The sequence below is a fragment of the Anomaloglossus baeobatrachus genome, chromosome 6 (assembly GCF_048569485.1).
Source record: "Anomaloglossus baeobatrachus isolate aAnoBae1 chromosome 6, aAnoBae1.hap1, whole genome shotgun sequence".
NCBI lineage: Eukaryota > Metazoa > Chordata > Amphibia > Anura > Aromobatidae > Anomaloglossus > Anomaloglossus baeobatrachus.
In genome coordinates, this window is record NC_134358.1 from 462,912,558 (window position 1) to 462,938,816 (window position 26,259).

Genomic DNA, 26,259 nt, shown 5'->3' on the forward strand with positions numbered 1-26,259 from the left:
GCACGCGTATTTTTGAGAGTGCTTCATGCAAAGCATCTTTTTCATCTTGAAAATTGGGTCAACTGATGTCAGTCAAGTGGGGTGTGTGTGGCCCAATTAGTGTCAACGAGGGAGACTGTGGTTGGAGTCCCCTCGCTTTGTTTCTAAAAGAACCAAGATGAACAAGTCATGGCTCTCAGAGGACTTTTCTTCCCCTGGGTCAGCCAGGGGACGGGAAAGGCACGCGTATTTTTGAGAGTGCTTCATGCAAAGCATCTTTTTCTTTTTCAAAAGGGGGCTCAACCGATGCCAGTCAAGTGGGGTGTGTGTGGCCCAATTAGTGTCAACGAGGGAGACTGTGGTTGGAGTCCCCTCGCTGTGTTTCTAAAAGAACCAAGATGAACAAGTCATGGCTCTCAGAGGACTTTTCTTCCCCTGGGTCATCCAGGGGACGGGAAAGGCACGCGTATTTTTGAGAGTGCTTCATGCAAAGCATCTTTTTCATCTTGAAAATTGGGTCAACTGATGCCAGTCAAGTGGGGTGTGTGTGGCCCAATTAGTGTCAACGAGGGAGACTGTGGTTGGAGTCCCCTCGCTGTGTTTCTAAAAGAACCAAGATGAACAAGTCATGGCTCTCAGAGGACTTTTCTTCCCCTGGGTCAGCCAGGGGACGGGAAAGGCACGCGTATTTTTGAGAGTGCTTCATGCAAAGCATCTTTTTCATCTTGAAAATTGGGTCAACTGATGTCAGTCAAGTGGGGTGTGTGTGGCCCAATTAGTGTCAACGAGGGAGACTGTGGTTGGAGTCCCCTCGCTGTGTTTCTAAAAGAACCAAGATGAACAAGTCATGGCTCTCAGAGGACTTTTCTTCCCCTGGGTCAGCCAGGGGACGGGAAAGGCACGCGTATTTTTGAGAGTGCTTCATGCAAAGCATCTTTTTCTTTTTCAAAAGGGGGGTCAACCGATGCCAGTCAAGTGGGGTGTGTGTGGCCCAGTTAGTGGAAACGAGGGAGACTGTGGTTGGAGTCCCCTCGCTGTGTTTTACATGCTTTTAGAAGGGCATGACATGGCTTGGAGGTTGACTTTCAGCATCTGCAAACTGTTGCTACCAAAATGCTGCCTTTCCAACACCTGTGGTTATAGACAATGAGGAACATGCTGATGAAGATGAGACGCAGATAACCGATTGGGATGACTACTTAAATATTCGGTCAGGGCAAGAAGAGGCTCGTTCTGAGGGGGAGGGGACTGCAAACACAACAATTGATGATGAAGTTCTAGATCCCACCTACTGTCAACCCACAGTCAGACACTCGAGGAGGTCAACAGAGGCGGTGGAGGAGGATGCAACCGACGACGAAGTTACCTTGCGCCTTCCTGGACAGAGTCGGAGCACTGGTAGCACGTCTACAACTGCATCCTCAGCCACCACTCTGCCTCTGAGCATTATTCGGGGTGGATCAACAGGTCGCATGGCGTCTAAGCCTTGCCTAGCCTGGTCCTTTTTTGATATAGAAAAAGATCGCCCAAATTATGTGATCTGTAAAATTTGTCATGGTTCTCTTAGTAGAGGTCAAAACCTCAGCAGTTTGACAACTTCTTCCATGAATCGTCACATGAATAAATATCATATGGCCCGGTGGGAAGCTCACCGTGCTGCAATGCGGCCTAGCGGAGCGAACCATCCACCGCCTGCCCCTTCCAGTGCATCCGCGCGCTCGTCATCTTCTAGGACTGTGGGGACAGCTGTCACACCTGTTTTTCCACCCACAACTTCCACCACTGTAACCGCAACAGTCAGTTTGCTTGGTAGGTCGTCAGTTGGTTTGGAAGGGGAAACAAGTGAGTGTGTACAGCTCTCTCAGACATCGATAGCACCAACGTTGGATGAAGGCAACATCATGTCTCCGCCTGCACTTTCCTCACAAACCTGCATTTTTCCATGGACACCCTACTCAACACCGTCTACACACAGCAGACAGATCTCTGTCCCTCAGATGTGGTCAAATAAAAGGCCACTTCCTGCGACCCATGACAAAGCAAAGAGGTTGACTCTATCCGTCTGTAAGCTGTTGGCTACCGAAATGCTGCCTTTCCGCCTAGTGGACACACAGGATTTTAGAGACCTTATGTCTGTCGCTGTGATCCAGTACAAGATGCCCAATCACCACTGCTTCTCCAAGAACAGCATGCCCGCGCTACACCAGCATGTCGCACACAACATCACCACTTCCTTGAGAAACTCTGTGTGCGACACGGTGCATTTCAACACAGATACTTGGACCAGTAAGCATAGACAGGGTCGTTACATGTCACTGACTGGGCACTGGCAAACTATGGTGAGAGATGGAGAAGGGTCTGCTGTCCAAGTCTTGCCGTCCCCACGAGTTGTTTCAATCCTTCTTCTGTATGTAGAAGTTAATACACTGCTTCTGCCTCTTCAACCTCGTGTGGGTCCTCCACCTTGGCGCAAACCCTGTGTGGTCAGGCCACCCTTCCTTGTAACTGCGCACAAGCACTACCACACACCTCCTTACTATGCTGGCAGCAGAGCTCAATGCCATCAGGCGGTCAAAGTTTTACTAAGAAATGTATGGGAAATGTGAGTCACACCGCTGAGAAGTTGTGGACGGTTAGCTCTGGATACCGAGTTTCATCAATGGTTGTCTCCACTCAACCAGCAGCCAGGGAAGGCCGGGTGCGACAATGATGCAAACATGGGTGCGGCCCTTCGCTGTGACAATGTGACACACATGGCTTGTGTGGTTCACGTGTTGAACCTGGTTGTCCAGCAATTTTTAAAGCACTATCCTGGACCACATGGCCTTCTGCAGAGAGCACGGTGTAACGCCTTCCTTGATCCACACACTCAGATGGGCTGTTAATGATAGGCTAGAGGGAAGCCACTCACCAAGCAGGACCCCTAGAACCCTGAAACCCTTTAACCCCTATACAGGGATTAGGAATTGCACAGGGCCCAAGGTGATTAATACCTGTGGAAGGCTGCAGTTCCAGAGAATAGTAGTCAGGCAGGGTCAAAACATTAATTGAGGAACAGGAACAGAATGGGACGGCCAGGACTTAATCAGAAAACAAGCAGAGGTGAAATGCGGATCGGCCAACAAGGTACATAAACAGCAAGCAGGAAAAGTAGTCAGGTAACAAGCACACAAAATCATAAAACTGAACTGGGGGTAAAAGTAACCAGAGGTCATAGCTATGTCTGGCAGTGGTCTGCAGACAGGATGGGCATAAAAAAGGGTGTGGTGTCTTCCCATTGGTTGTAGCTGAATGATGGTATTTCATCTGTGAGATACCCACCAGCTACATTCAGCCAGAGATTCTGCATCTGTCAAGGTAATGCAGCCCAGTGGGTGAGCATAACCTGCGTCCACCTGCGCCGCTGGCATCGACTCCTCTCCCATCATCAGCACTATTCATGAAAGGAACACGTTGTCACCTGGCGACCGGAGTACAAATTGACGGAGCGGACTCCGTTGGTGACTTAACAGCCGTGTGCGGCAATGATGCAAACCTGGCTGCGGGCCATCCTCAGGGCAATGTGACACACGTGCCTTGTATGGCTCACGTGTTGAACCGAATTCTCCAGCAATTTTTAAAACACCATCCCGGCCTACATGGCCTTGTGCAGCGGGCACGCTCGCTATGTGCTCACTTCCATCGTGCGCACACAGCAGCTCAACAACTTTCATCACTCCGGAAGTCTTAGGGTCTGGCAGTTAAACGCTGGAAATGCGATGTTCCGACACCCAGGAATTGGAATCTGCACATGTTGGAGCGTGTGTGGCAGCACCGCAGAGCCCTGCTGAAATACGGTATGACATATAGCCTGGGATAACTTGATCAAGAGGTGGTGCAGATCACGCTGCTGGAGTGGTGTCAGATCAAGGACCTATGCACCCTGCTACACAGTTTACAAATGTCGACGAAGATGTTTAGCACTGGCAATGTCATTCGCAGCGTGACAATTCTGGTCATCTACATGATGGAGCACACTGTAATTATTATTCGGAGTCAGGTGTTGGGACAAGAGGAAGGGGAGGAAGTACAGGAGGAGTCATATGCGGAAGGGATAACAAGATCTACGAGGTCCAGATGGTCAGCGGCACCTATGCGGCATTCATGGTGAGGGAGAGGGATTAACAAGGGCGCGTAGTATCAGCAAAAAGTGTTGATGAAAGTGCAGGAGCCCATGAAGAAATGGAGGACGAACTGGCGATGGGCATGGAAGACTCAGCAGATGAGTGAGAGCTTGCTCACATTTCGGTTGTGCGAGGTTGTGGGGAGAGGGCAGAGGAAGGATGCACGATTCTCACCTCTCTGCCACCAACACACCAAGGACTTGGTCCTCCTGGATGCACAAGACACATGAGCGTCTTCTTGCTGCACTACCTACATGACACTCGGATTGTATGAATTCGAAGTAATCCTGAATACTGGGTTGCCACACTGTTAGATCCCCGGTACAAGACAAAATTTGGCAAACTAATTCCTGCCATAGAAATGGACGCATGTATACAGGAGTATCTGCAGAATGTGGTACGCAATCTTAGATCTACTTTTCCACTAAACACCAGTGCTGCACAGAGTGAATCTCAACGCTTTGTCATGGATAGGAGGAAATGGTCTTTTACTTGTCCACATCGGAGGGACCGAGGGATGGCTGCTGTGCTGAGATGGCGTTGAGTACGGTGTCCCTGCAGAGTTGCACTTTTGGTCATATACCAAAATGAGTTGAAAAAGGACAGATGCTGGTGGAAAGGGGAACAGGTGTGTTGGAAAGGGGAAAAAAGTTTGGGTCCGTGGATTTGGTGGTTAATCAAAAGTAACATTTGATGAAGAAACACCATCTGTTCCAGTGGGACTGGCAGATTTGGATAAAGTGGTATATACTATGTTACCGCTATATAACGAAAATTAATAAGAAAAGAAAGAGAAAGGTATATATCCCCATCAGCAGTCAGTGTCCACCGTGCTCCCAGTTGGAAAAGGAGAGGTTGGCAACTGGAAGGTTTGGTGGAGGATACAGAGCTGTGTGGCTATGAAACTAATAGTAGCCTGAACCGAGTTAGACGCCATTCGGATCTGGAGACTGTGAGCCCTGTTAGCGTCACAGGGTCCACATGCCCACACAGCCCAGGAACTCCCTGTTAACAACACAGGGGCCATTGAGTACGCTGACCGTGTGCGTAGGGGCACACCTGTGGACAGCAGGCGCATCAGCAGCAGCAGGCCTGTTAATGCCACTGGGCTGCACAAGCAGGACTGGTAGGACAGGAGCTGGTCTTAACCGTTCTGCGTTACCAACTGTGGTGGTGGCCTGCATCGACACCCTATCCCTGCCTACCTCTGGCCTAAAGCCGCAATGGGTTCAACACATGGAGGTGTGCTCTTTCGTAGCATAATAGAAGACTGCGCACCTCCTTGTTGGCTCCAGCCCCTTTTATAACCTGGGTCCGCCCCAAACCAGGGTGAACCACAATGCACCTCCTGGAGACAAAAGTAGAGTGACATGTCATAAGTGGCATAACTAGCGTCCTATTTGGAACCGCAACTTCAATGATGACCTCATGGCTGCCATGACCCAAACACCTCACCAGTCATCATCTGACCATCAATAATGCGGTGACAAGTCATAGGGGTGGGCCTCTGCAAGCCATTTGGGAGGACACCTGATGCCCTGTGGTCTATATGGGACCCCCACATCAGGGGCAGGGCCAAAGAGTTCATTACCGGACCTAGTCTCTGATGCAGGAAGTGCCTGAGCATGCTCAGTAGTATGAAATACAGTCTCTGAAAAAAGACTATCAGCTTTAGCATGGTGTCTAGGCACAAAACAGGACTTAGACCCGGCACGGAATGCAAGCACCTGTGCAAAGAGGCTTTTCACACTTAGTGTGGGAGCATGCGCTGTATCCCGAAATGAAGACTTAGCGTCAGGAATAACACAGTCAGGCTGAGCATACTCACTAGGCGAAACACTGTAATTAGGCTGCAGCTGGGGTAAATCGGCACACGCATGCGCACTAGCTGCCTCTCCACACTTAGACGTGGAGGGGAAATTGCTCTTGGAGATGCTGTCTGTGAACAGAAGGAAAAGCTAAAGGAAGCCTGACTTTCTATCCCTCCGAATTATGAAATGCAGCAATGAATTCCATGAGTTTGCTATAACATTAGCGTAGCAAAATGTGCATGAGGGTGTCATGTAGAGGTGCTATAAATAGCTTGGCACCAGTGGGGCACTAATGGAATACAACAGCCAGTTCTATGATGCCACTAAATGGCAGTATTTTTTGCTATCATTATAGCTTATTAAAAACAGAGCAGGAGGGTGTCATGCAGAGGTGCTGCACATAGATTTGCAGTAGTGTGAATAGACAAAAGTACAATAGCCACTTTTAAGATGCCACTAGGTACACTGAGTGTTTGCTAGTATAATGGCTTAGTTTAAAAAAGTTGGAGTGTGCAATGCAGGCAGACGTGCTGCAAATATTTTTACAATAGTGTGAATAGACAAAAGTACAATAGCCACGTTTAGGATGCCACTAGGTACACTGAGTGTTTGCTAGTATAATGGCTTAGTTTAAAAAAGTTGGAGTGTGCAATGCAGGCAGACGTGCTGCAAATATCTTTACAGTAGTGTGAATAGACAAAAGTACAATAGCCACGTTTAGGATGCCACTAGGTACACTGAGTGTTTGCTAGTATAATGGCTTAGTTTAAAAAAGTTGGAGTGTGCAATGCAGGCAGACGTGCTGCAAATATCTTTACAATTGTGTGAATAGACAAAAGTACAATAGCCACGTTTAGGATGCCACTAGGTACACTGAGTGTTTGCTAGTGTAATGGCTTAGTTTAAAAAAGTTGGAGTGTGCAATGCAGGCAGACGTGCTGCAAATATCTTTACAATTGTGTGAATAGACAAAAGTACAATAGCCACGTTTAGGATGCCACTAGGTACACTGAGTGTTTGCTAGTATAATGGCTTAGTTTAAAAAAGTTGGAGTGTGCAATGCAGGCAGACGTGCTGCAAATATCTTTACAATTGTGTGAATAGACAAAAGTACAATAGCCACGTTTAGGATGCCACTAGGTACACTGAGTGTTTGCTAGTATAATGGCTTAGTTTAAAAAAGTTGCAGTGTGCAATGCAGGCAGACGTGCTGCAAATATCTTTACAATCAGGGCCAGATTAAGGTTGGTGGGGGCCCCTGGGCAGAAAATCTGGTGGGGGCCCCATAACGTTAACATTTTTAGCCGTAACAGTAGAGCACGAACCGTAGCATTTAGATATAAATCCAATGAGCATGGATCGTATCCTGTTCTGCCACATTCAGATTTACACTTATACACAGAAAATAAAGTTACTCACATTTTTTTATTGATCCCAATGTTAAGACAGCCAAGTAATAGTAAAAATAAAGGGAAAGTTCTCACTGGCAGCAATGGTTGCTGAAAATCACAATGTGCTCTCTATTGTATTATCTCCGGAGTAGTCCATAGCAGCTGATGTCTGTACACGGTATGCCATACACAGTATCAGAGGTGGATCTAGGTTTTCCTGTCCATGGAGTAGGAGTTCAGTTTGGCGCCCCCTTCTATACACGGCTTATGCGGTTTGAGTAGTTGTCATGTGACCGCTCATACGCCATTTTCACACTTGCCACGTGCCGATGAGCTGCTCTTCCTAATTCTCTCGATGTTCAGTGAAATACTACAGCCCATAAAGAGAAGCAGGAAGAGAAGCTAATTGTGACTCAAAGTATTAAAATGACCTGCAAGTGGTCATGTGACCACTTCTAAAATTAGCAAGCAGAGCTGAATCCTTACATTGAGTATATTACAGGTTGTTGGATTGGGCATGCTACGGGGCTTACTTTTATTATTAAAGGGGTTGTCCAACTCAACAAGGAAAATTTGTAGTTATATGACTGCAGACTTCTGAATTCTCACAGCTTGCGGACTGCACACTGTCATGATTTTCCCGTGCCATGAGCAAGTAGTCATGGGACTGCAAGTATGCGATTTGCTTACTTCCGGCCACATTCAAATTAGACGTCTGCAGCCTCACTCAATAGTTACATGCCCTCAAGCTCTCACTGATGGCATCGGAGAGTCCTGACAGTGTGCAGTGTGCACACTGAGGATTCAGAAGTCTGCAGTCACATAGAAACTTTCATCACAAACCTGGACAACCCCTTTAATGCTACTAACATAATGTAGAAACCCTTGCGGTCATGTATTTTACAAATCATGGCTTGCTACATGTGTACAGGATCAGAATCAGTAAAATGTACATAAATACACTGTGTGCAGAATTATTAGACAAATGAGTATTTTGCTCACATGATACTTTTATACATGTTGTCCTACTCCAAGCTGTATAGGCTGAGAGCCAACTACCAATTAAGTAAATCAGGTGATGTGCCTCTCGGTAATGAGGAGGGGTGCGGTGTAATGACATCAACACCTTATATAAGGCGTGCTTAATTATTAGGCAACTTCCTTTCCTTTGGCAAAATGGGTCAGAAGAGAGATTTGACGGGCTCTGAAAAGTCCAAAATTGTGAGATGTCTTGCAGAGGGATGCAGCAGTCTTGAAATTGCCAAACTTTTGAAGCGTGATCACCGAACAATCAAGCGTTTCATGGCAAATAGCTAACAGGGTCGCAAGAAGTGTGTTGGGCAAAAAAGGCGCAAAATAACTGCCCATAAACTGAGAAAAATCAAGCATGAAGCTGCCAAGATGTCATTTGCCACCAGTTTGGACATATTTCAGAGCTGCAACATTACTAGAGTATCAAAAAGCACAAGGTGTGCCATACTCAGGGACATGGCCAAGGTAAGGAAGGCGGAAAAACCACCACCTCTGACCAAGAGACATAAGATAAAACCTCAAGACTGGGCCAAGAAATATCTGAAGACTGATGTTTCAAAGGTTTTATGGACTGATGAAATGAGAGTGAATCTTGATGGCCAAATGGATAGGCCAGAGGCTGGATCAGTAAAGGGCAGAGAGCTCCACTCCGACTCAGACGCCAGCAAGGTGGAGGTGGGCACTGGTATGGGCTTGGATCAGCAAAGATCAACTTGTGGGACCTTTTCTGGTTGAGGATGGAGTGAAGCTCAACTCCCAGACCTACTGCCAGTTTCTGGAAGACAACTTCTTCAAGCAGTGGTAGAGGAAGAAGTCGGTATCGTTCAAGAAAAACATGATTTTCATGCAGGACAATGCTCCATCACGTGCATCCAACTACTCCACAGCGTGGCTGGCCAGTAAAGGTCTAAAAGATGAAAAAATAATGACATGGCCCCCTTGTTCACCTGATCTGAACCCCATAGAGAACCTGTGGTCCCTCATAAAATGTGAGATCTACAGGAAGGGAAAACAGTCACCTCTGGGAGCAGTGTCTGGAGGCTGCGGTGGCTGCTGCACGCAATGTGGATCGTAAACAGATCAAGCACTGACAGAATCTATGGATGGTGGCTGCTGAGTGTCATCAGAAAGAAAGGGGGCGATATTGGGCACTCATTTTTTGGGGTTTTGTTTTTGCATGTCAGAAATGTTTATTTCTAAATTTTGTGCAGTTATATTGGTTTACCTGGTGAAAATAAACAAGTGAGATGGGAATAGATTTGCTTTTTATTAAGTTGCCTAATAATTCTGCACAGTAATAGTTACCTGCACAGACAGATATCCTCCTAAGATAGCCAAATCTAAAAAAAAACCCACCCCAACTTCCAAAAATATTAAGATTTGATATTTATGAGTCTTTTGGGCTAATTGAGAACATAGTTGTTGATCAATAATAAAAAAAATCCTCTAAAATACAAAATGCCTAATAATTATGCACACGGTGTACAGCACCAGAACCAAAAGCAATACCAAAATACATCACTAGCACCCTCATCAGTAAACGAATATATCACCAGAACCACCAAGACATGACTACAGTACCAAATTTACTACAACAATATATTGTAATGTCACATCCCCATATACATTTGTATCACATGAATTAACAACTCCCAGTATGTCCTTAACAATTGTGAGAAAATGGTGGGAATTGTTATCAGTATTTATCAGACTTTGGACCATACAGGAACCACAGTCCTGATGAGAAGCATTGAGTATCACACACAACATTCAGGTACCTTCTAGGTGACATCTTCCCTGATCGGAGTCATCTTATTCTTTCTTCTCCATCTTGTCCAGACGTCATGATGACTATTCACATCCACAGCTCCTCTCTGCAGACTTCCCGGGCCTTCTGCAGCACATCTCGACATTATGCCCTTAAAATAAATAGCAGAATGATTATAATGCTGCTAAATATAAATATATGACCTACGCTGTGCGCCTGAATAAATAATTGCCCCTCACTGTGCTCCCTGCACAAAATGACCCACACAATGTCATTCTTATGGTACATGGCCTCTTCTTTCAGTACTGTGCCCCCTCTTCACACCGTCCTTTACAATGTGTACCCACTATACTTCCAAATGTCTATACTGTGCCCCCTCCTCACATACCCCCTCCTGAGCTGTGCCCTCACAATGTCCCCCATGCTATCTCCTCTCTATACTGCCCTCACCCTCAGTACCAAAATCACTGAAAGTGCAACTCAATCTCACATTCCCCCTCTTCAGCATACTGTGCCCTCCATACTGTGCCCTCACACTGGCCACCATGCTGCCCCTTCTCTATACTGCCTACCTCCTTCACTATACAGTCACTATACCGCACCTCAGTCTCACATTCCCCCTCCTCAGCATACTGTGTCCTCCATACTGTGCCCTCACACTGGCCACCATGCTGCCCCTTCTCTATACTGCTTATGTTCCCCACTACCCAGTCTCTATTCTATGCCCCTCACACTTTTCTCCACCAATACTCTCCACTTACAATTTTCTCCCACCATACTGCTGCCTCACACTTTTTAATGGTGCCCCCCTGATTGCCGTGCAGGGGAACATATGCCGCATGCCCCCCAAAGGTACGCCCCTGTACAGTGTACAGGAGAATACATGACTGTTACACAATATAGAGAGTGCTTCATGCAAAGCATCTTTTTCATCTTGAAAATTGGGTCAACTGATGCCAGTCAAGTGGGGTGTGTGTGGCCCAATTAGTGTCAACGAGGGAGACTGTGGTTGGAGTCCCCTCGCTGTGTTTCTAAAAGAACCAAGATGAACAAGTCATGGCTCTCAGAGGACTTTTCTTCCCCTGGGTCAGCCAGGGGACGGGAAAGGCACGCGTATTTTTGAGAGTGCTTCATGCAAAGCATCTTTTTCATCTTGAAAATTGGGTCAACTGATGCCAGTCAAGTGGGGTGTGTGTGGCCCAATTAGTGTCAACGAGGGAGACTGTGGTTGGAGTCCCCTCGCTGTGTTTCTAAAAGAACCAAGATGAACAAGTCATGGCTTTCAGAGGACTTTTCTTCCCCTGGGTCAGCCAGGGGACGGGAAAGGCACGCGTATTTTTGAGAGTGCTTCATGCAAAGCATCTTTTTCATCTTGAAAATTGGGTCAACTGATGCCAGTCAAGTGGGGTGTGTGTGGCCCAATTAGTGTCAACGAGGGAGACTGTGGTTGGAGTCCCCTCGCTGTGTTTCTTAAAGAACCAAGATGAACAAGTCATGGCTCTCAGAGGACTTTTCTTCCCCTGGGTCAGCCAGGGGACGGGAAAGGCACGCGTATTTTTGAGAGTGCTTCATGCAAAGCATCTTTTTCTTTTTCAAAAGGGGGCTCAACCGATGCCAGTCAAGTGGGGTGTGTGTGGCCCAATTAGTGTCAACGAGGGAGACTGTGGTTGGAGTCCCCTCGCTGTGTTTCTAAAAGAACCAAGATGAACAAGTCATGGCTCTCAGAGGACGTTTCTTCCCCTGGGTCATCCAGGGGACGGGAAAGGCACGCGTATTTTTGAGAGTGCTTCATGCAAAGCATCTTTTTCATCTTGAAAATTGGGTCAACTGATGCCAGTCAAGTGGGGTGTGTGTGGCCCAATTAGTGTCAACGAGGGAGACTGTGGTTGGAGTCCCCTCGCTGTGTTTCTAAAAGAACCAAGATGAACAAGTCATGGCTCTCAGAGGACTTTTCTTCCCCTGGGTCAGCCAGGGGACGGGAAAGGCACGCGTATTTTTGAGAGTGCTTCATGCAAAGCATCTTTTTCATCTTGAAAATTGGGTCAACTGATGCCAGTCAAGTGGGGTGTGTGTGGCCCAATTAGTGTCAATGAGGGAGACTGTGGTTGGAGTCCCCTCGCTGTGTTTCTAAAAGAACCAAGATGAACAAGTCATGGCTCTCAGAGGACTTTTCTTCCCCTGGGTCAGCCAGGGGACGGGAAAGGCACGCGTATTTTTGAGAGTGCTTCATGCAAAGCATCTTTTTCTTTTTCAAAAGGGGGCTCAACCGATGCCAGGCAAGTGGGGTGTGTGTGGCCCAGTTAGTGGAAACGAGGGAGACTGTGGTTGGAGTCCCCTCGCTGTGTTTCTAAAAGAACCAAGATGAACAAGTCATGGCTCTCAGAGGACTTTTCTTCCCCTGGGTCATCCAGGGGACGGGAAAGGCACGCGTATTTTTGAGAGTGCTTCATGCAATGCATCTTTTTCATCTTGAAAATTGGGTCAACTGATGCCAGTCAAGTGGGGTGTGTGTGGCCCAATTAGTGTCAACGAGGGAGACTGTGGTTGGAGTCCCCTCGCTGTGTTTCTAAAAGAACCAAGATGAACAAGTCATGGCTCTCAGAGGACTTTTCTTCCCCTGGGTCAGCCAGGGGACGGGAAAGGCACGCGTATTTTTGAGAGTGCTTCATGCAAAGCATCTTTTTCATCTTGAAAATTGGGTCAACTGATGTCAGTCAAGTGGGGTGTGTGTGGCCCAATTAGTGTCAACGAGGGAGACTGTGGTTGGAGTCCCCTCGCTGTGTTTCTAAAAGAACCAAGATGAACAAGTCATGGCTCTCAGAGGACTTTTCTTCCCCTGGGTCAGCCAGGGGACGGGAAAGGCACGCGTATTTTTGAGAGTGCTTCATGCAAAGCATCTTTTTCTTTTTCAAAAGGGGGCTCAACCGATGCCAGTCAAGTGGGGTGTGTGTGGCCCAATTAGTGTCAACGAGGGAGACTGTGGTTGGAGTCCCCTCGCTGTGTTTCTAAAAGAACCAAGATGAACAAGTCATGGCTCTCAGAGGACTTTTCTTCCCCTGGGTCATCCAGGGGACGGGAAAGGCACGCGTATTTTTGAGAGTGCTTCATGCAAAGCATCTTTTTCATCTTGAAAATTGGGTCAACTGATGCCAGTCAAGTGGGGTGTGTGTGGCCCAATTAGTGTCAACGAGGGAGACTGTGGTTGGAGTCCCCTCGCTGTGTTTCTAAAAGAACCAAGATGAACAAGTCATGGCTCTCAGAGGACTTTTCTTCCCCTGGGTCAGCCAGGGGACGGGAAAGGCACGCGTATTTTTGAGAGTGCTTCATGCAAAGCATCTTTTTCATCTTGAAAATTGGGTCAACTGATGTCAGTCAAGTGGGGTGTGTGTGGCCCAATTAGTGTCAACGAGGGAGACTGTGGTTGGAGTCCCCTCGCTGTGTTTCTAAAAGAACCAAGATGAACAAGTCATGGCTCTCAGAGGACTTTTCTTCCCCTGGGTCAGCCAGGGGACGGGAAAGGCACGCGTATTTTTGAGAGTGCTTCATGCAAAGCATCTTTTTCTTTTTCAAAAGGGGGGTCAACCGATGCCAGTCAAGTGGGGTGTGTGTGGCCCAGTTAGTGGAAACGAGGGAGACTGTGGTTGGAGTCCCCTCGCTGTGTTTTACATGCTTTTAGAAGGGCATGACATGGCTTGGAGGTTGACTTTCAGCATCTGCAAACTGTTGCTACCAAAATGCTGCCTTTCCAACACCTGTGGTTATAGACAATGAGGAACATGCTGATGAAGATGAGACGCAGATAACCGATTGGGATGACAACTTAAATATTCGGTCAGGGCAAGAAGAGGCTCGTTCTGAGGGGGAGGGGACTGCAAACACAACAATTGATGATGAAGTTCTAGATCCCACCTACTGTCAACCCACAGTCAGACACTCGAGGAGGTCAACAGAGGCGGTGGAGGAGGATGCAACCGACGACGAAGTTACCTTGCGCCTTCCTGGACAGAGTCGGAGCACTGGTAGCACGTCTACAACTGCATCCTCAGCCACCACTCTGCCTCTGAGCATTATTCGGGGTGGATCAACAGGTCGCATGGCGTCTAAGCCTTGCCTAGCCTGGTCCTTTTTTGATATAGAAAAAGATCGCCCAAATTATGTGATCTGTAAAATTTGTCATGGTTCTCTTAGTAGAGGTCAAAACCTCAGCAGTTTGACAACTTCTTCCATGAATCGTCACATGAATAAATATCATATGGCCCGGTGGGAAGCTCACCGTGCTGCAATGCGGCCTAGCGGAGCGAACCATCCACCGCCTGCCCCTTCCAGTGCATCCGCGCGCTCGTCATCTTCTAGGACTGTGGGGACAGCTGTCACACCTGTTTTTCCACCCACAACTTCCACCACTGTAACCGCAACAGTCAGTTTGCTTGGTAGGTCGTCAGTTGGTTTGGAAGGGGAAACAAGTGAGTGTGTACAGCTCTCTCAGACATCGATAGCACCAACGTTGGATGAAGGCAACATCATGTCTCCGCCTGCACTTTCCTCACAAACCTGCATTTTTCCATGGACACCCTACTCAACACCGTCTACACACAGCAGACAGATCTCTGTCCCTCAGATGTGGTCAAATAAAAGGCCACTTCCTGCGACCCATGACAAAGCAAAGAGGTTGACTCTATCCGTCTGTAAGCTGTTGGCTACCGAAATGCTGCCTTTCCGCCTAGTGGACACACAGGATTTTAGAGACCTTATGTCTGTCGCTGTGATCCAGTACAAGATGCCCAATCACCACTGCTTCTCCAAGAACAGCATGCCCGCGCTACACCAGCATGTCGCACACAACATCACCACTTCCTTGAGAAACTCTGTGTGCGACACGGTGCATTTCAACACAGATACTTGGACCAGTAAGCATAGACAGGGTCGTTACATGTCACTGACTGGGCACTGGCAAACTATGGTGAGAGATGGAGAAGGGTCTGCTGTCCAAGTCTTGCCGTCCCCACGAGTTGTTTCAATCCTTCTTCTGTATGTAGAAGTTAATACACTGCTTCTGCCTCTTCAACCTCGTGTGGGTCCTCCACCTTGGCGCAAACCCTGTGTGGTCAGGCCACCCTTCCTTGTAACTGCGCACAAGCACTACCACACACCTCCTTACTATGCTGGCAGCAGAGCTCAATGCCATCAGGCGGTCAAAGTTTTACTAAGAAATGTATGGGAAATGTGAGTCACACCGCTGAGAAGTTGTGGACGGTTAGCTCTGGATACCGAGTTTCATCAATGGTTGTCTCCACTCAACCAGCAGCCAGGGAAGGCCGGGTGCGACAATGATGCAAACATGGGTGCGGCCCTTCGCTGTGACAATGTGACACACATGGCTTGTGTGGTTCACGTGTTGAACCTGGTTGTCCAGCAATTTTTAAAGCACTATCCTGGACCACATGGCCTTCTGCAGAGAGCACGGTGTAACGCCTTCCTTGATCCACACACTCAGATGGGCTGTTAATGATAGGCTAGAGGGAAGCCACTCACCAAGCAGGACCCCTAGAACCCTGAAACCCTTTAACCCCTATACAGGGATTAGGAATTGCACAGGGCCCAAGGTGATTAATACCTGTGGAAGGCTGCAGTTCCAGAGAATAGTAGTCAGGCAGGGTCAAAACATTAATTGAGGAACAGGAACAGAATGGGACGGCCAGGACTTAATCAGAAAACAAGCAGAGGTGAAATGCGGATCGGCCAACAAGGTACATAAACAGCAAGCAGGAAAAGTAGTCAGGTAACAAGCACACAAAATCATAAAACTGAACTGGGGGTAAAAGTAACCAGAGGTCATAGCTATGTCTGGCAGTGGTCTGCAGACAGGATGGGCATAAAAAAGGGTGTGGTGTCTTCCCATTGGTTGTAGCTGAATGATGGTATTTCATCTGTGAGATACCCACCAGCTACATTCAGCCAGAGATTCTGCATCTGTCAAGGTAATGCAGCCCAGTGGGTGAGCATAACCTGCGTCCACCTGCGCCGCTGGCATCGACTCCTCTCCCATCATCAGCACTATTCATGAAAGGAACACGTTGTCACCTGGCGACCGGAGTACAAATTGACGGAGCGGACTCCGTTGGTGACTTAACAGCCGTGTGCGGCAATGATGCAAACCTGGCTGCGGGCCATCCTCAGGGCAATGTGACACACGTGCCTTGTATGGCTCACGTGTTGAACCGAATTCTCCAGCAATTTTTAAAACACCATCCCGGCCTACATGGCCTTGTGCAGCGGGCACGCTCGCTATGTGCTCACTTCCATCGTGCGCACACAGCAGCTCAACAACTTTCATCACTCCGGAAGTCTTAGGGTCTGGCAGTTAAACGCTGGAAATGCGATGTTCCGACACCCAGGAATTGGAATCTGCACATGTTGGAGCGTGTGTGGCAGCACCGCAGAGCCCTGCTGAAATACGGTATGACATATAGCCTGGGATAACTTGATCAAGAGGTGGTGCAGATCACGCTGCTGGAGTGGTGTCAGATCAAGGACCTATGCACCCTGCTACACAGTTTACAAATGTCGACGAAGATGTTTAGCACTGGCAATGTCATTCGCAGCGTGACAATTCTGGTCATCTACATGATGGAGCACACTGTAATTATTATTCGGAGTCAGGTGTTGGGACAAGAGGAAGGGGAGGAAGTACAGGAGGAGTCATATGCGGAAGGGATAACAAGATCTACGAGGTCCAGATGGTCAGCGGCACCTATGCGGCATTCATGGTGAGGGAGAGGGATTAACAAGGGCGCGTAGTATCAGCAAAAAGTGTTGATGAAAGTGCAGGAGCCCATGAAGAAATGGAGGACGAACTGGCGATGGGCATGGAAGACTCAGCAGATGAGTGAGAGCTTGCTCACATTTCGGTTGTGCGAGGTTGTGGGGAGAGGGCAGAGGAAGGATGCACGATTCTCACCTCTCTGCCACCAACACACCAAGGACTTGGTCCTCCTGGATGCACAAGACACATGAGCGTCTTCTTGCTGCACTACCTACATGACACTCGGATTGTATGAATTCGAAGTAATCCTGAATACTGGGTTGCCACACTGTTAGATCCCCGGTACAAGACAAAATTTGGCAAACTAATTCCTGCCATAGAAATGGACGCATGTATACAGGAGTATCTGCAGAATGTGGTACGCAATCTTAGATCTACTTTTCCACTAAACACCAGTGCTGCACAGAGTGAATCTCAACGCTTTGTCATGGATAGGAGGAAATGGTCTTTTACTTGTCCACATCGGAGGGACCGAGGGATGGCTGCTGTGCTGAGATGGCGTTGAGTACGGTGTCCCTGCAGAGTTGCACTTTTGGTCATATACCAAAATGAGTTGAAAAAGGACAGATGCTGGTGGAAAGGGGAACAGGTGTGTTGGAAAGGGGAAAAAAGTTTGGGTCCGTGGATTTGGTGGTTAATCAAAAGTAACATTTGATGAAGAAACACCATCTGTTCCAGTGGGACTGGCAGATTTGGATAAAGTGGTATATACTATGTTACCGCTATATAACGAAAATTAATAAGAAAAGAAAGAGAAAGGTATATATCCCCATCAGCAGTCAGTGTCCACCGTGCTCCCAGTTGGAAAAGGAGAGGTTGGCAACTGGAAGGTTTGGTGGAGGATACAGAGCTGTGTGGCTATGAAACTAATAGTAGCCTGAACCGAGTTAGACGCCATTCGGATCTGGAGACTGTGAGCCCTGTTAGCGTCACAGGGTCCACATGCCCACACAGCCCAGGAACTCCCTGTTAACAACACAGGGGCCATTGAGTACGCTGACCGTGTGCGTAGGGGCACACCTGTGGACAGCAGGCGCATCAGCAGCAGCAGGCCTGTTAATGCCACTGGGCTGCACAAGCAGGACTGGTAGGACAGGAGCTGGTCTTAACCGTTCTGCGTTACCAACTGTGGTGGTGGCCTGCATCGACACCCTATCCCTGCCTACCTCTGGCCTAAAGCCGCAATGGGTTCAACACATGGAGGTGTGCTCTTTCGTAGCATAATAGAAGACTGCGCACCTCCTTGTTGGCTCCAGCCCCTTTTATAACCTGGGTCCGCCCCAAACCAGGGTGAACCACAATGCACCTCCTGGAGACAAAAGTAGAGTGACATGTCATAAGTGGCATAACTAGCGTCCTATTTGGAACCGCAACTTCAATGATGACCTCATGGCTGCCATGACCCAAACACCTCACCAGTCATCATCTGACCATCAATAATGCGGTGACAAGTCATAGGGGTGGGCCTCTGCAAGCCATTTGGGAGGACACCTGATGCCCTGTGGTCTATATGGGACCCCCACATCAGGGGCAGGGCCAAAGAGTTCATTACCGGACCTAGTCTCTGATGCAGGAAGTGCCTGAGCATGCTCAGTAGTATGAAATACAGTCTCTGAAAAAAGACTATCAGCTTTAGCATGGTGTCTAGGCACAAAACAGGACTTAGACCCGGCACGGAATGCAAGCACCTGTGCAAAGAGGCTTTTCACACTTAGTGTGGGAGCATGCGCTGTATCCCGAAATGAAGACTTAGCGTCAGGAATAACACAGTCAGGCTGAGCATACTCACTAGGCGAAACACTGTAATTAGGCTGCAGCTGGGGTAAATCGGCACACGCATGCGCACTAGCTGCCTCTCCACACTTAGACGTGGAGGGGAAATTGCTCTTGGAGATGCTGTCTGTGAACAGAAGGAAAAGCTAAAGGAAGCCTGACTTTCTATCCCTCCGAATTATGAAATGCAGCAATGAATTCCATGAGTTTGCTATAACATTAGCGTAGCAAAATGTGCATGAGGGTGTCATGTAGAGGTGCTATAAATAGCTTGGCACCAGTGGGGCACTAATGGAATACAACAGCCAGTTCTATGATGCCACTAAATGGCAGTATTTTTTGCTATCATTATAGCTTATTAAAAACAGAGCAGGAGGGTGTCATGCAGAGGTGCTGCACATAGATTTGCAGTAGTGTGAATAGACAAAAGTACAATAGCCACTTTTAAGATGCCACTAGGTACACTGAGTGTTTGCTAGTATAATGGCTTAGTTTAAAAAAGTTGGAGTGTGCAATGCAGGCAGACGTGCTGCAAATATTTTTACAATAGTGTGAATAGACAAAAGTACAATAGCCACGTTTAGGATGCCACTAGGTACACTGAGTGTTTGCTAGTATAATGGCTTAGTTTAAAAAAGTTGGAGTGTGCAATGCAGGCAGACGTGCTGCAAATATCTTTACAGTAGTGTGAATAGACAAAAGTACAATAGCCACGTTTAGGATGCCACTAGGTACACTGAGTGTTTGCTAGTATAATGGCTTAGTTTAAAAAAGTTGGAGTGTGCAATGCAGGCAGACGTGCTGCAAATATCTTTACAATTGTGTGAATAGACAAAAGTACAATAGCCACGTTTAGGATGCCACTAGGTACACTGAGTGTTTGCTAGTGTAATGGCTTAGTTTAAAAAAGTTGGAGTGTGCAATGCAGGCAGACGTGCTGCAAATATCTTTACAATTGTGTGAATAGACAAAAGTACAATAGCCACGTTTAGGATGCCACTAGGTACACTGAGTGTTTGCTAGTATAATGGCTTAGTTTAAAAAAGTTGCAGTGTGCAATGCAGGCAGACGTGCTGCAAATATCTTTACAATCAGGGCCAGATTAAGGTTGGTGGGGGCCCCTGGGCAGAAAATCTGGTGGGGGCCCCATAACGTTAACATTTTTAGCCGTAACAGTAGAGCACGAACCGTAGCATTTAGATATAAATCCAATGAGCATGGATCGTATCCTGTTCTGCCACATTCAGATTTACACTTATACACAGAAAATAAAGTTACTCACATTTTTTTATTGATCCCAATGTTAAGACAGCCAAGTAATAGTAAAAATAAAGGGAAAGTTCTCACTGGCAGCAATGGTTGCTGAAAATCACAATGTGCTCTCTATTGTATTATCTCCGGAGTAGTCCATAGCAGCTGATGTCTGTACACGGTATGCCATACACAGTATCAGAGGTGGATCTAGGTTTTCCTGTCCATGGAGTAGGAGTTCAGTTTGGCGCCCCCTTCTATACACGGCTTATGCGGTTTGAGTAGTTGTCATGTGACCGCTCATACGCCATTTTCACACTTGCCACGTGCCGATGAGCTGCTCTTCCTAATTCTCTCGATGTTCAGTGAAATACTACAGCCCATAAAGAGAAGCAGGAAGAGAAGCTAATTGTGACTCAAAGTATTAAAATGACCTGCAAGTGGTCATGTGACCACTTCTAAAATTAGCAAGCAGAGCTGAATCCTTACATTGAGTATATTACAGGTTGTTGGATTGGGCATGCTACGGGGCTTACTTTTATTATTAAAGGGGTTGTCCAACTCAACAAGGAAAATTTGTAGTTATATGACTGCAGACTTCTGAATTCTCACAGCTTGCGGACTGCACACTGTCATGATTTTCCCGTGCCATGAGCAAGTAGTCATGGGACTGCAAGTATGCGATTTGCTTACTTCCGGCCACATTCAAATTAGACGTCTGCAGCCTCACTCAATAGTTACATGCCCTCAAGCTCTCACTGATGGCATCGGAGAGTCCTGACAGTGTGCAGTGTGCACACTGAGGATTCAGAAGTCTGCAGTCACATAGAAACTTTCATCACAAACCTGGACAACCCCTTTAATGCTACTAACATAATGTAGAAACCCTTGCGGTCATGTATTTTACAAATCATGGCTTGCTACATGTGTACAGGATCAGAATCAGTAAAATGTACATAAATACACTGTGTGCAGAATTATTAGACAAATGAGTATTTTGCTCACATGATACTTTTATACATGTTGTCCTACTCCAAGCTGTATAGGCTGAGAGCCAACTACCAATTAAGTAAATCAGGTGATGTGCCTCTCGGTAATGAGGAGGGGTGCGGTGTAATGACATCAACACCTTATATAAGGCGTGCTTAATTATTAGGCAACTTCCTTTCCTTTGGCAAAATGGGTCAGAAGAGAGATTTGACGGGCTCTGAAAAGTCCAAAATTGTGAGATGTCTTGCAGAGGGATGCAGCAGTCTTGAAATTGCCAAACTTTTGAAGCGTGATCACCGAACAATCAAGCGTTTCATGGCAAATAGCTAACAGGGTCGCAAGAAGTGTGTTGGGCAAAAAAGGCGCAAAATAACTGCCCATAAACTGAGAAAAATCAAGCATGAAGCTGCCAAGATGTCATTTGCCACCAGTTTGGACATATTTCAGAGCTGCAACATTACTAGAGTATCAAAAAGCACAAGGTGTGCCATACTCAGGGACATGGCCAAGGTAAGGAAGGCGGAAAAACCACCACCTCTGACCAAGAGACATAAGATAAAACCTCAAGACTGGGCCAAGAAATATCTGAAGACTGATGTTTCAAAGGTTTTATGGACTGATGAAATGAGAGTGAATCTTGATGGCCAAATGGATAGGCCAGAGGCTGGATCAGTAAAGGGCAGAGAGCTCCACTCCGACTCAGACGCCAGCAAGGTGGAGGTGGGCACTGGTATGGGCTTGGATCAGCAAAGATCAACTTGTGGGACCTTTTCTGGTTGAGGATGGAGTGAAGCTCAACTCCCAGACCTACTGCCAGTTTCTGGAAGACAACTTCTTCAAGCAGTGGTAGAGGAAGAAGTCGGTATCGTTCAAGAAAAACATGATTTTCATGCAGGACAATGCTCCATCACGTGCATCCAACTACTCCACAGCGTGGCTGGCCAGTAAAGGTCTAAAAGATGAAAAAATAATGACATGGCCCCCTTGTTCACCTGATCTGAACCCCATAGAGAACCTGTGGTCCCTCATAAAATGTGAGATCTACAGGAAGGGAAAACAGTCACCTCTGGGAGCAGTGTCTGGAGGCTGCGGTGGCTGCTGCACGCAATGTGGATCGTAAACAGATCAAGCACTGACAGAATCTATGGATGGTGGCTGCTGAGTGTCATCAGAAAGAAAGGGGGCGATATTGGGCACTCATTTTTTGGGGTTTTGTTTTTGCATGTCAGAAATGTTTATTTCTAAATTTTGTGCAGTTATATTGGTTTACCTGGTGAAAATAAACAAGTGAGATGGGAATAGATTTGCTTTTTATTAAGTTGCCTAATAATTCTGCACAGTAATAGTTACCTGCACAGACAGATATCCTCCTAAGATAGCCAAATCTAAAAAAAAACCCACCCCAACTTCCAAAAATATTAAGATTTGATATTTATGAGTCTTTTGGGCTAATTGAGAACATAGTTGTTGATCAATAATAAAAAAAATCCTCTAAAATACAAAATGCCTAATAATTATGCACACGGTGTACAGCACCAGAACCAAAAGCAATACCAAAATACATCACTAGCACCCTCATCAGTAAACGAATATATCACCAGAACCACCAAGACATGACTACAGTACCAAATTTACTACAACAATATATTGTAATGTCACATCCCCATATACATTTGTATCACATGAATTAACAACTCCCAGTATGTCCTTAACAATTGTGAGAAAATGGTGGGAATTGTTATCAGTATTTATCAGACTTTGGACCATACAGGAACCACAGTCCTGATGAGAAGCATTGAGTATCACACACAACATTCAGGTACCTTCTAGGTGACATCTTCCCTGATCGGAGTCATCTTATTCTTTCTTCTCCATCTTGTCCAGACGTCATGATGACTATTCACATCCACAGCTCCTCTCTGCAGACTTCCCGGGCCTTCTGCAGCACATCTCGACATTATGCCCTTAAAATAAATAGCAGAATGATTATAATGCTGCTAAATATAAATATATGACCTACGCTGTGCGCCTGAATAAATAATTGCCCCTCACTGTGCTCCCTGCACAAAATGACCCACACAATGTCATTCTTATGGTACATGGCCTCTTCTTTCAGTACTGTGCCCCCTCTTCACACCGTCCTTTACAATGTGTACCCACTATACTTCCAAATGTCTATACTGTGCCCCCTCCTCACATACCCCCTCCTGAGCTGTGCCCTCACAATGTCCCCCATGCTATCTCCTCTCTATACTGCCCTCACCCTCAGTACCAAAATCACTGAAAGTGCAACTCAATCTCACATTCCCCCTCTTCAGCATACTGTGCCCTCCATACTGTGCCCTCACACTGGCCACCATGCTGCCCCTTCTCTATACTGCCTACCTCCTTCACTATACAGTCACTATACCGCACCTCAGTCTCACATTCCCCCTCCTCAGCATACTGTGTCCTCCATACTGTGCCCTCACACTGGCCACCATGCTGCCCCTTCTCTATACTGCTTATGTTCCCCACTACCCAGTCTCTATTCTATGCCCCTCACACTTTTCTCCACCAATACTCTCCACTTACAATTTTCTCCCACCATACTGCTGCCTCACACTTTTTAATGGTGCCCCCCTGATTGCCGTGCAGGGGAACATATGCCGCATGCCCCCCAAAGGTACGCCCCTGTACAGTGTACAGGAGAATACATGACTGTTACACAATATACTGTGATACAGACATCAGAGGTTATACAATATACACATTATTATATACCATCTGATGTGTATCACACTACTCTCTCTGTACGCTGGATGTGGTATTCCATGTGCACAGATATACAATCCCCTGCACTGATCACACATGGGCCTACAGGACAGGATGTAACATATTCTATATGTAATATGGGCCATATAGTGTAATGTGTGCTGCAGGCTCAGATGTGATCAGTGCAGGATTCTGTGTAGTGATGTTTGTGCTGGAGATCAGTGTGAGTTATTGCAGGGGAGGGATGAGGCCGATGACCCGGCACTGACAGCCCGACCTGATCTGCAGCAGCTCACACTCCTGCAATAACTCACACTGATAGCAGAGTGGCCGCTGACACTATGGAACCGGTCTGGAGTTATCAGCGGCGTCTTGCTCCCTCCTCACTGCAGTCTCCTGCCCGGCCGGCACCATGATTAATGACCTCATACTTACCGGGATAAACTGAGACCTCCGGTCCTCCCACAAGCTCCTCTACGGCAGGAAGAAACAGCAGCGCGGTGACGTCATCCTGGCAGACGCAGCCCACACAACGTGCAGTGGGCGTGTCTGCAGTACAGTAATGGCCGGGATTGAAATACCTTAAAGGTACAGAGCGGTCTTGAACCACTGCGGCATTAATAAAATGGTGGACACACAGATGGTGGTGGGGGCCCCCTTAGAGGCTCTTGTGGTGGGGGCCCCTGGGCTGAAGCCCCGTCTGCCCCGCCTATAATCCGGCCCTGTTTACAATAGTGTGAATAGACAAAAGTACAATAGCCACTTTTAGGATGCCACTAGGTACACTGACTGTTTGCTAGTATAATGGCTTAGTTATAATGAGTTGGAGTGTGCAATGCAGGCAGACATGCTGCAAATATCTTTACAATAGTGTGAATAGACAAAAGTACAATAGCCACGTTTAGGATGCCACTAGGTACACTGAGTGTTTGCTAGTATAATGGCTTAGTTTAAAAAAGTTGGAGTGTGCAATGCAGGCAGACGTGCTGCAAATATCTTTACAATAGTGTGAATAGACAAAAGTACAATAGCCACGTTTAGGATGCCACTAGGTACACTGAGTGTTTGCTAGTGTAATGGCTTAGTTTAAAAAAGTTGGAGTGTGCAATGCAGGCAGACGTGCTGCAAATATCTTTACAATTGTGTGAATAGACAAAAGTACAATAGCCACGTTTAGGATGCCACTAGGTACACTGAGTGTTTGCTAGTATAATGGCTTAGTTTAAAAAAGTTGGAGTGTGCAATGCAGGCAGACGTGCTCTGCAAATGTCTTTGCACTAGTGGGACTATAGCAAAGTCCAATAGCCACGTTTAGGATGCCACTAGGTACACTGAGTGTTTGCTAGTGTAATGGCTTAGTTTAAAAAAGTTGGAGTGTGCAATGCAGGCAGACGTGCTGCAAATATCTTTACAATTGTGTGAATAGACAAAAGTACAATAGCCACGTTTAGGATGCCACTAGGTACACTGAGTGTTTGCTAGTGTAATGGCTTAGTTTAAAAAAGTTGGAGTGTGCAATGCAGGCAGACGTGCTGCAAATATCTTTACAATTGTGTGAATAGACAAAAGTACAATAGCCACGTTTAGGATGCCACTAGGTACACTGAGTGTTTGCTAGTATAATGGCTTAGTTTAAAAAAGTTGGAGTGTGCAATGCAGGCAGACGTGCTGCAAATATCTTTACAATAGTGTGAATAGACAAAAGTACAATAGCCACGTTTAGGATGCCACTAGGTACACTGAGTGTTTGCTAGTATAATGGCTTAGTTTAAAAAAGTTGCAGTGTGCAATGCAGGCAGACGTGCTGCAAATATCTTTACAATAGTGTGAATAGACAAAAGTACAATAGCCACTTTTAGGATGCCACTAGGTACACTGACTGTTTGCTAGTATAATGGCTTAGTTATAATGAGTTGGAGTGTGCAATGCAGGCAGACATGCTGCAAATATCTTTACAATAGTGTGAATAGACAAAAGTACAATAGCCACGTTTAGGATGCCACTAGGTACACTGAGTGTTTGCTAGTATAATGGCTTAGTTTAAAAAAGTTGGAGTGTGCAATGCAGGCAGACGTGCTGCAAATATCTTTACAATAGTGTGAATAGACAAAAGTACAATAGCCACGTTTAGGATGCCACTAGGTACACTGAGTGTTTGCTAGTGTAATGGCTTAGTTTAAAAAAGTTGGAGTGTGCAATGCAGGCAGACGTGCTGCAAATATCTTTACAATTGTGTGAATAGACAAAAGTACAATAGCCACGTTTAGGATGCCACTAGGTACACTGAGTGTTTGCTAGTATAATGGCTTAGTTTAAAAATGTTGGAGTGTGCAATGCAGGCAGACGTGCTCTGCAAATGTCTTTGCACTAGTGGGACTATAGCAAAGTCCAATAGCCACGTTTAGGATGCCACTAGGTACACTGAGTGTTTGCTAGTATAATGGCTTAGTTTAAAAAAGTTGGAGTGTGCAATGCAGGCAGACGTGCTGCAAATATCTTTACAATTGTGTGAATAGACAAAAGT